At 44.8% G+C, this 11,140-nt stretch overlaps 1 pseudogene; it reads left to right on the forward strand.

The window, feature by feature from the left end:
• Positions 1-4,020: 4,020 nt before the first annotated feature.
• On the forward strand, positions 4,021-9,237 carry LOC103608616 (annotated as a pseudogene).
• The last annotated feature ends 1,903 nt before the right edge of the window (positions 9,238-11,140 follow it).

Consider the following 11,140-nt stretch of genomic DNA (forward strand, 5'->3'; position numbering starts at 1 on the left):
CCAGTAAGGGGATCTGAACCCATGACCTTGGGGTTATAAGGCTGCACTTTAACCAACTGAGATAACCTGGCCAGCCTAAAATATTTAACTGCATTCCACATATTTAAAAAGTGAAGTAGAGAAATGAAAGAAATAAAAAAAAAAAAGACAAATAGAACCATGAATGAAAGCAATAGTGTGTAGATGGGATTAGTTGCAGATTAGACATTGCAAAAGTAAATATTATGAATTTGACAAAATAACAGTAGAAACTATAAAAAACAAAACCAGAGGGATGGGAAATGAAATAAAATGAGCACATCACAAGTGGGCTGTGGGGAAACTTCAAGTGGCCTACTATACGTGGAATTGGAGTCCTACAGGAAGCAGGGGGGAATAATCTGAAGAAATAGTCCCAATATTTCAATTTTTATAAATATAAACCCAGAAACCCAAGAATTTTAATAAGTCCCAGGCACCAAAAAAAAAAAAAAAATGAGGAAAATTACTCTAAGTCACATTCTAATCAGACTACTCAAAACTAGTGGAAATCTTAAGCAGTAGCCAGAGGAAAAAAAGATATGCCATGTACAGAGGAACCACAATAAGGATAAGAGCATATTTCTCATACCAAACAGTACAGGTAAAAAGACAGTGGAAAAACATCTTTAAAATACAGACAGCAAAAACTGTCAAGTTAGCATTCTAAACCTAATGGAAATATATTTTAAAAATTAAGGCAAAATAAAGACCAGTTTTTAGAGAAATAACAATAGAAGATATTTATTGCCAGCACACCCAAACTTCAGGAATTGTTAAAGAAAGTCCTTCAAACAGAAAGAAAATGATACCAGATGGGAAGTATGGGNAGGAATTGTTAAAGAAAGTCCTTCAAACAGAAAGAAAATGATACCAGATGGGAAGTATGGGTCTGTACAAAGGAATGAAAATCACCAGAAATGGTAAGTATGTGAGTAAATATGCAACATTTTTCTTATTATTTAAATGGCTTTTAAGATAATTACCTATTTGAACAAAAACATTAACAATATAGTATGGGGTTTATAACACGTAAAAATAAAATGTTTGACAGCAATAGCACAAAGGTAGAGAGAGAAGGAATAGAAGTACACTATAGTAAGATTTACACTGTATGTAAGTGGTATAATACCACTTGAAGGTAGTCTGTGATAAATTAAAGATGCACATTATAAACCCTAAAGCAACCACTAAAATAACAAAACAAAGCATTATAGGTAATAAAGCTAACAAAGGAGAAAAAATGCAATCACCAGCAATACTCAGTTAATTCAAAAGTGGAAAAGGGAGACAAAGAACATATAAACTAGAGAACAAATAACAAAATGAGATATAAAATATCTATACATATAACTATATCATTTACATTAAATGTAAATGACCTAAATATTCTAATTAAAAGTAGATATTGTCAGATTGGATAAAAAGAGTAGCACTCAACCACACGTACATGATGTTTCCATGAAATGCACTTTAAATATAAGACACAAATAGGTCAAAAGTAAAAGGACTGAAAAGATACCACATTAACCCTAATCAAAAGAAACCTGGAGCAGCTATATTAATATCAGACAAAGTGGATTTCAGAGAAAAGAATATTATCAGGGATAACAGAGTTATTTCAGAATGATAAAGGGATCTATTCATCAGGAGGACATAACAACCCTATTAGGTGTGGGCATCTAGTGACACAGCTACAAAACAAATGAGGCAGAACCAGGAAGCACAGCAAAGAGGAGTAGACAAATTCACAATTATAGTTGGAGTTTCAACACCTTCTCTCAATAATTGATAGAAGTAGGACTGAAAATCAGTAGTATACCGAAGACATGACATCACAATCAACCAACTCGACCTAGTTGACAGTCACAGAATATTTTACCTCCAGACAGCTGGAAATATATTCTACAAGTGCACACAGAACATTTATCAAGATAGACCACATTATGGGCTATAAAAGTCTAAATATATTTTAAAATAGATGCAAAATATGTTTTCAAGCCACAATGGAAGTAAATTAAAATCAACAAAAGAGAAACATCTGGAAAATCATCAAATAGTTGTAAATACCACACTTTAAAATAATCCATAATTCAAATAAGAAAGCAAAAGGGAAATTAGTATTTAAAACTGAATGAAAATAAAACATAGCATATCAAAAACTGTCAAGTTAGCATTCTAAACCTAATGGAAATATATTTTAAAAATTAAGGCAAAATAAAGACTAGTTTTTAGAGAAATAACAATAGAAGATATTTATTGCCAGCACACCCAAACTTGAGGAATTGTTAAAGAAAGTCCTTCAAACAGAAAGAAAATGATACCAGATGGGAAGTATGGGTCTGTACAAAGGAATGAAAATCACCAGAAATGGTAAGTATGTGAGTAAATATGCAACATTTTTCTTATTATTTAAATGGCTTTTAAGATAATTACCTATTTGAACAAAAACATTAACAATATAGTATGGGGTTTATAACACGTAAAAATAAAATGTTTGACAGCAATAGCACAAAGGTAGAGAGAGAAGGAATAGAAGTACACTATAGTAAGATTTACACTGTATGTAAGTGGTATAATACCACTTGACGGTAGTCTGTGATAAATTAAAGATGCACATTATAAACCCTAAAGCAACCACTAAAATAACAAAACAAAGCATTATAGGTAATAAAGCTAACAAAGGAGAAAAAATGCAATCACCAGCAATACTCAGTTAATTCAAAAGTGGAAAAGGGAGACAAAGAACATATAAACTAGAGAACAAATAACAAAATGAGATATAAAATATCTATACATATAACTATATCATTTACATTAAATGTAAATGACCTAAATATTCTAATTAAAAGTAGATATTGTCAGATTGGATAAAAAGAGTAGCACTCAACCACATGTACATGATGTTTCCATGAAATGCACTTTAAATATAAGACACAAATAGGTCAAAAGTAAAAGGACTGAAAAGATACCACATTAACCCTAATCAAAAGAAACCTGGAGCAGCTATATTAATATCAGACAAAGTGGATTTCAGAGAAAAGAATATTATCAGGGATAACAGAGTTATTTCAGAATGATAAAGGGATCTATTCATCAGGAGGACATAACAACCCTATTAGGTGTGGGCATCTAGTGACACAGCTACAAAACAAATGAGGCAGAACCAGGAAGCACAGCAAAGAGGAGTAGACAAATTCACAATTATAGTTGGAGTTTCAACACCTTCTCTCAATAATTGATAGAAGTAGGACTGAAAATCAGTAGTATACCGAAGACATGACATCACAATCAACCAACTCGACCTAGTTGACAGTCACAGAATATTTTACCTCCAGACAGCTGGAAATATATTCTACAAGTGCACACAGAACATTTATCAAGATAGACCACATTATGGGCTATAAAAGTCTAAATATATTTTAAAATAGATGCAAAATATGTTTTCAAGCCACAATGGAAGTAAATTAAAATCAACAAAAGAGAAACATCTGGAAAATCATCAAATAGTTGTAAATACCACACTTTAAAATAATCCATAATTCAAATAAGAAAGCAAAAGGGAAATTAGTATTTAAAACTGAATGAAAATAAAACATAGCATATCAAAATTTGGGGGATGATGCTAAAGCAGCACTTAGGATGACATTTACAGCACAGAATACCGATATTAGGAGAAAAGAAAAAAGATCTCAAATGAATGATCTCATTCCACCTTAAGAAACTATAGAAAATACAGCAAAGGAAACAAAAAGTAAGCAGAAGGGGGCAGGTGGGCATGGAGCTAGGAGGTGTGGTGGTCAAGCATCCCGCACCCTCAGTGCCCCCTACACCTCCTCGGAGCCGGGGCAAGGTTTGAACTTGGCTTCGGCCTGGAGTACTGCAGCCCAGGTGCAGTGGAGGCCCAACGAGCAGCAATGAGATGCACATGCAGACCCCAGCCATGTAGATACTGGTGCCTCTAATTCCTTCAGCCCAGAGCACCTCACCTCTGGCCCCCAGCACAGGAAGGCAGCTTGGTCAGGAGACATTAAGCTTTGGCTGAAGCAGGTTGACCTCACTCATGGCACACAACCAAATTTGGGGAGAACCAACCCAATGCCAACATGATGCAGATATCTCAGGGCACTATTGGCCCTCCCTGATGATATCTCAGGAGCTACCATTGCAGCTCCTCTCCAAGTGACCTCTCCAAGTATGACCATGCTAATCCAAGGCAGAGCCCTGACCACTGCAGCTCCCAGGGGAGCATGGAGGGTCTGGAGTCCAGTGGGGAATACCCACCCTACCATCTTCTTTCACCTGCCAAGAACACCAGCAGCACTGACCAGCTCAGCCACTTCCATAACAAGAGAAACTCAGCTTACAGCTCCTTCTCCGTCAGTTCTAGCTTCCTAGAGTATCCACCTGCTGGCATCTCTGGCTGGGAGCACTCAGGCTCCACGGACACTATTTCTTCTCGAGGTGACCTCCTAGAAGGGATGAAGCAGGCAGACATTCACTACGTCAAGACAGTCTATGATACCCAGAGGGGAGTCACAGTAGAGTATGAGGGGAGCTCTGCAGTCCTGCTTCTCCAAGGCAGGGAGGCCCGAGCATCAGCACATGGTCACAGCTATGACAAATGGTATAATGGTCTTTGGGAAAAGGGAGCACCACCCCCATCCTGGAATCAGCAGTGCCCCAGTGCCTTGGGAACTGCCACTTATAACCTGCCTCCTAAGGCCAGTACACCCCTGTCCCCAGCTCAGAGCCACAGTTATGCAGCCTTTCTGTACTAGGAGCAGCCCAGCTCCTGGTCTAGCCTTGATCAGAAATGGTTCTGCCAGCCTCAGGCAGACTCTTGAGCCTCCCTGAAATCTCCATTCACAGAGGAACCGCTGCATATAGTACCAGAGAAGAGTCCGGAGAACAGCCCCCCAGTGAAGCCCAAGCACAATTATGCCCAGAAGGCCTAACCTGGCCACCTCTGCTGCCGACCGGCATCTGCCCCGCACCATCCCTGAAGCCACACTTTGCCCAGGTGCCCCCGCCTTCCGTGAGTGATAACAGTACACACCACCCTGCACCAGATAAGGAGAGTGGATATACAGCTCCTTGGGGAGCTTGCAACAAGACGGCTACCTCTGATGAGAGGGTACACACCACCCTGCACGGGCCAAGGAGAGTGGATATACAGCTCCTTGGGGAGCTTGCAACAAGACGGCTACCTCTGATGAGAGTGGGAACCAACATGGATCTAGCAGGCCTGGGTTTCTACCACCCCCAGAGCATGGCTCACTGTATCCAGCAGAGAGGAAACCAGAAACTACAGCCAAGTGTGTCCCCTACAAAATCCATTTTTCTTCAGTGCCTGAAAACGAAGAGGATACCTCCCTGAAGCCTTCGCTAGGCAACAGCCCACAACCTAATGAGAGAAAGTGCATCCACACCAGCAGACCATGTTCTGGTCACCACAGCCTCAAATACCCTCAGGCTCAGGCCCGGCATGTGGGTGAAGACAAGCGATTGTCCAGGTCCTCAGAGCCCTGGGAGGATATTTCCAGGAAGACCACAATACCAACCTCCAGCAGAGGATGGAAGAAACGGACTAGCCCAGGGCCTGTCAAGCAACTTTGGCAAGATCAAGTTAGCCTTTTCACCTCTCTAGAACATTCTTGTGAGTCTAAGAAGACAAAGCGCCCTGGAGCTAGGAGGGGGAGCGCAGGAGGGTTCCCCGGGCGGTAGGCCCACCTGTCGAGTCAACACAAAGGTGAAGGACCCTGGAAGGACATCGGTGCCTGGCCACAGGAGCCACCTGTACCGGCCGGCTGCTATCCAAGGCCCAGAGGGAGAAGCCGTGGCTCCAGCTCTTTGCACGGTTCAGACCCAGGATAGGAAGAGCCGCGCACCCGCCGCACCCGCGGTCACCCGGCCCGGGCATTAGAGGCTCCGCGCTGGCCGCGCCTCGGCTCTGCAGGGCTCTTGGTGCGGGAAGCCCGGCTGCTGCTGCACGCTGGGGAGGGGACAGAGGCCGAGCAGCCGCAGCAGGGGCCCAGAGGAGCAGCTACAGGCCCAGCAGGGTGGTGCCAGCTTCTAGGACGTCTGGGATTGACTTCGAGGAGACAAGTCAACAGCCGTTTTCCTGAATCCGCGGAGCCCCGAGCCAGTGGGGAGCCGCACTTCAACACCGGGGCCGCGCTGGAAGGGTTTGCCCGACGCCGTCTCCTCCGCAGCCGGAGCCCCTCTCAGCTCTTCGGTGAGGCCGAGAACGAGGTCGCGTGGCAGGACGACAGGCCCGGCACGCGCGCGTCGTCCCTGCTGTGCGCCGCCTTCAGCCGCGCCTCTCGGAGAGTGTCAAGGACGCGCAGTCCCGCGTCCTGGGGCCACCTCCTTTCCACTCCGGGATCTGGAGCCGTGGCCGCGCCCCAGGCATCGGCGCCCGCCCCGCCGCCCCGCGCGACGCTGCCCAGCCGCGCTATGCAGAGAATGGCGACCAGCGGATCCCCAGACCTGGAGGGAGCCGCTCTGCGGAGCTAACGGTGGACCAGGAGGCACCCAGGGGGCGGACAGGACCTGTGGGGCGCTCCGACGTCGTGGCTGGCTCTGTCCTCCCGAGGTCCAGGTAATCTCCTGGCGCAGACAGGAAGCGCCAGGATGTGCTTTTGGAGAAAGACGATGGCTTCGGTCTTGTGAAGGACCCGTGTTGTCTGGCTGGCTCTGGATCTAGGTAACTCGGCTGTTACTACTCATACACCATCCTACCTCTTGTTGCGGTGGTTCAGGCTGCAAAGCAGTTGGCGGTTCCTCAGTTCCCGGTGACTATCCTTGAGCCCTGGACCATCAGAGGCAAGCCAGCAGAGCACCTTGTCCCAGGCCACTGCTGGCAGGAGTGCGAGGGCATCTCACCGACTACAACCGCTGCGCCCCTGACCCCACTCAGCTCCTCTCTGCCTTCACCCATCCCTCTGGCTACTGCTTATAGGTTGCCACTGACCAGCAGTCTGGAAGGGATGGTCAGGCAGGGTGACAGCGTCTTGTGCCCTACTCCCCTGCAGTGACCCATAGAAGGAACGGTCACACTTTGACCCAGTCTGCCAGTCCAAGAGGCTGTGAATTCAACAGCTCAGAGCACCGGCTAGAAGAGGAAACAAGGGAGAGAGTCTTGCAGCCTCAGTGGCTGCCTTCTTGCGTGAAGTGGGCCCATGCAGTCAGAGAGGACAGCCCGCCCGAGGAATCCTCGTCACCTGAGTCTGCAAACCTGAAGCACTACAAAAGCCAGCAGAGTGCTCCAAGTTCATGCAGCACTTCCAGCCCTGACATGCCTCTTGGGGCCCCAAGCACTCCAGGGAGGAGCTCCCTCCAAATATCCGAGTCTGTTCCGCTGGCCTCCCCACCAACTTGGGATGATTATGAGGATGAAGTGTTTATGAAGGACTTGCATCCCAAGGCCACTTCCAGCACCACATTTGAAGCTCTTCCCCAACCCCCACCTCCTCCACCTCCACCGAGCCAGGAAACCCCAGTGAATAGTGCGGATGACTTTCCTCCACCTCTTCCCATGTGGAAAAGGGGAAGCTGCTGGACAGAGAGGATTAGGAAGGGCCCTGCACCAGCTCCAGCAACTTTTCCAAGGTGACAGTAGCAAGGGAAAGGCACATGACCGGTTCAGTACTGGCTTCCAGTGCCTACGCTTCTGTCAAGGGTTCAGAAGCCAACAAATCCAGCCTCCTCTCCATCATAGGTGCTCAGTCCCATTGCTGGGTCTCTCAGCAAGCAGCCAAGTCCAGGGCAGCCCCCTCCCATCCAGACCCAAAGCCTCATCCATGCTCCAATCAGTGAAACTCAAGGTATAGAAAAGGAAGTCAGTTCTGATCCTCAGAAGAACTCAGAAGACATCAGGACAGAGGATCTGGCCAAGGAAATTGTCCACCAAGACAGATCTCTGGCAGACATTTTGGATCCAGACTCCAGAATGAAGACAACTCTGGACCTGATGGAAGGTTTGTTTCCTGAGATGTTAACTTGCTGAAGGAAAACAGCTTAAAGAGGAAGGCCATGCTGAGAACTGTCAGCTGCTCAGGATATGAGGGCGAGAGGAGTTAAGACAAAGAAGCAGTGGGTATGGCAGTCAGCTGCCCTGCCTACTCCAGTGTGTCTGTGCCCAAGGCCAGACTCCCGAGCAAAATCAAAGACACGCCAGAAGAGGGCCGGCCCGGTGGCGCACTGGGGAGTGCGCCGCTTGGGAGCGTGGCGGCGCTCCCGCTGAGGGTTCAGATCCCACATACAGACCGGTTCCCACTCACTGGCTGAGCGCGGTGTGGGGGCAACACCGAGGGTTGCGATCCCATTGCCGGTCCCCGGTGCGGACGCGACACCGAGGGTTGCGATCCCGTTACTGGTCAGTAAAAAAGACAAAAAGGAATTAAAAAAACACCGAGGGTTGCGATCCCATTGCCGGTCCCCGGTGCGGATGCGACACCGAGGGTTGCGATCCCGTTACTGGTCAGTAAAAAAGACAAAAAGGAATTAAAAAAAAAAAAAGACACGCCAGAAGAGGTGAATGAGGAAGAAGAGCAGCTGGATGGATGCCAATGAAAAGAAGGCTGAGCTCACTGGAAACCTCACTCACAAGCTTGACACCCTCCAGAAAGCAAAGGGGAGTCCGCTCGTGGGTCAAGCTCAGTAATGCCTGTGAGGAGGGGTGGAGGCTCTGCTCAGTGACCTCGGCAAGCCCAATGAGTTTGACAAGTACCAGATGTTCATGGGGGACTGGGACAAGGTGGTGAACCTGCTGCTTTCCCTCTCAGGGCACCTGGCTCGTGTAGAGAACGTCGTTAGTGGCCGTGGTGAAGATGTCGGTAATGAAGAAAGGAGCTCTCTGGAGAAGAGGGAGATCCTGGCGGGGCAGCCTGAGGCTATACGGGAGCTCCAGGAGAACCTCGACTGCAGGGAGCGGGTGGTGCTGGGCATCTTGGCCAATTATCTGTCAGAGGAGCAACTCCAGGATTACCAGCACTTTGTGAAAATGAAGTCAATGCTCCTCACTGAGCAGAAAAAGCTGGATGACGAGATCACACTGGGCCAGGAGCAGGTCAAGTGTCTGCTGGAGAGTCTTCCCTTGGATTTCATCGCCAAGGCTGGAACCCTTGCTCTGCCCCCAGACCTGCCTGGTGAAACAGCTGCTGTGGGGGATGTACTTTCAGTGGTGTTTTTCCAACATTACCCTCTCCACTTTAACCTCTTCTAAAATATCCAACCAGAAGATCACCATTTCTCTCCACACTGTTTGACCTGAGAAATGTTTCAGTACAAACCACCGTTTGAAGTATCTAGGTTTTGGAGTTTTTCTGGATAAATGGAAAAAAATTCTATCCAGGAAGAAGCCCATGTTTTCCTTTTTGCCCTTCATGATTGATCTTTGAGAGCTTGAATGCTGCTGGAAACTTATGCCTTTCTATTATTATGTTGTAGTAGAAAGAAAGTTAATGAAACTGTGAGAATTGATTGGAAGTTTTTGATTGATCATCTAGTTTTTAGCAGGCCAAGGCAACATGGACCAGTGTGTGCAACCCTCAGGAATGTGCCCACAGTGGCCTTCCTTGCTGGTGGGCAGTGTATGTGGACAACAGGGTACAGGTACCACTAACAAACGGTCTGCAACATAAAGCCTCTAAAAGACACACACACACTGAAAAGAAAATTGTAAAATCTTGGACATTGTTATTTATATTTTTTAAAAGAAAAAGATCATTATGTTTGTGTGCATTATGTTATTTGATTTTATTTTGTGGTAGATGCAGACAATTGTATTTGAGCTTTATATTTTGTGAAAACCTTAATGAAGTGATGAATTCCAAAGCAGGGGCTAGGGGCGGGGAGTAAGCGGAAGAAGGGAAATAATAAAGATCAGAGCAGAAATCAAATAAATGAGAAAGAGAAAAACAATAAAGAAAATGGACACAAATAAAAGCTCTTTGAGAAGATCAGTACAATTGATGATCCTTAAGGCACATCAATTAGGGAAAAAGAAAGAAGACACAAATTACTAATATGGGAAATGAGAGAGAGAAGTAAAGAAAATGGACACAAATAAAAGCTCTTTGAGAAGATCAGTACAATTGATGATCCTTAAGTCACATCAATTAGGGAAAAAGAAAGAAGACACAAATTACTAATATGGGAAATGAGAGAGAGAATATTAGCACAGAACCAAAAAACTGAATTATAAGGGAATATTATGAACAACCTTATGCCAATAAATTCAACAACTTAGATGAAACGGATAAATTTATCGAAAGGCTCAAACTACCAAAGATTACTCAAGAAGAAATAGATCATCTAAATAGCTCTATATCTATGAGGGTACTTCAAAAAAACAAAGTAAAATTTAAATATAATATAAATCTTTCCATGAAAGTTTTGAAGTACCCTCGTATTACAGAAATTTATTTTATAATTAAATTCTTCCTTTTTTCCTCCGTATCCTAAATGGGATCCTGCAACAGGGAAAAAAAGGGGAACACTAGATAAAAATTAAGGAAATACGAATGAAATATGGACTTTACTTATTAATAAGGTATTAATAATGGTTCATTCATTATGACAAATGTACCATATTACTTCAAGGTGCTGTGATAGAGGAAAGTGGATATGGGGTTTATCGGACTACTTTGCCGGTTTTCTGTAAATTGAAAACTGTCAAAAAAATTCATTTTTAAAGAAGGTAATAAAGAGCATGGTACTCCTCCCCACCGCACACACCGATGCTTCCTACAAAGATAACTCCAGGCCACGGTGACTTCAATACTGAATACCTAAGGAAGAAGTAATGGCAACTGTACACAAGTTCTTACAGAAAGTTGAAGAGGAAGAAGATACACATCTTAAATCATTCTATAAGGCTGGCATTTGCGAATGCCAAAGTCTGGCAAGGACTTTAAAAGGAAACTACAGACCAATATCCTTCATGATTACAGGTACAAAAATTCAAAATAAAATTTCACAATATCAACTCAGCAATGCAATTGATTTTCATAATTCAAGAATTCCATATTTGCCAGTTTGCCTGCTCACTAGAATTTATTTGTAACCCTCAGACAAGTACTTGTGACACTCTCGCACACAGACACGTATGTCTCCC

This window comes from Galeopterus variegatus, unplaced genomic scaffold (genome assembly GCF_000696425.1).
Source record: "Galeopterus variegatus unplaced genomic scaffold, G_variegatus-3.0.2 Scaffold8635, whole genome shotgun sequence".
NCBI lineage: Eukaryota > Metazoa > Chordata > Mammalia > Dermoptera > Cynocephalidae > Galeopterus > Galeopterus variegatus.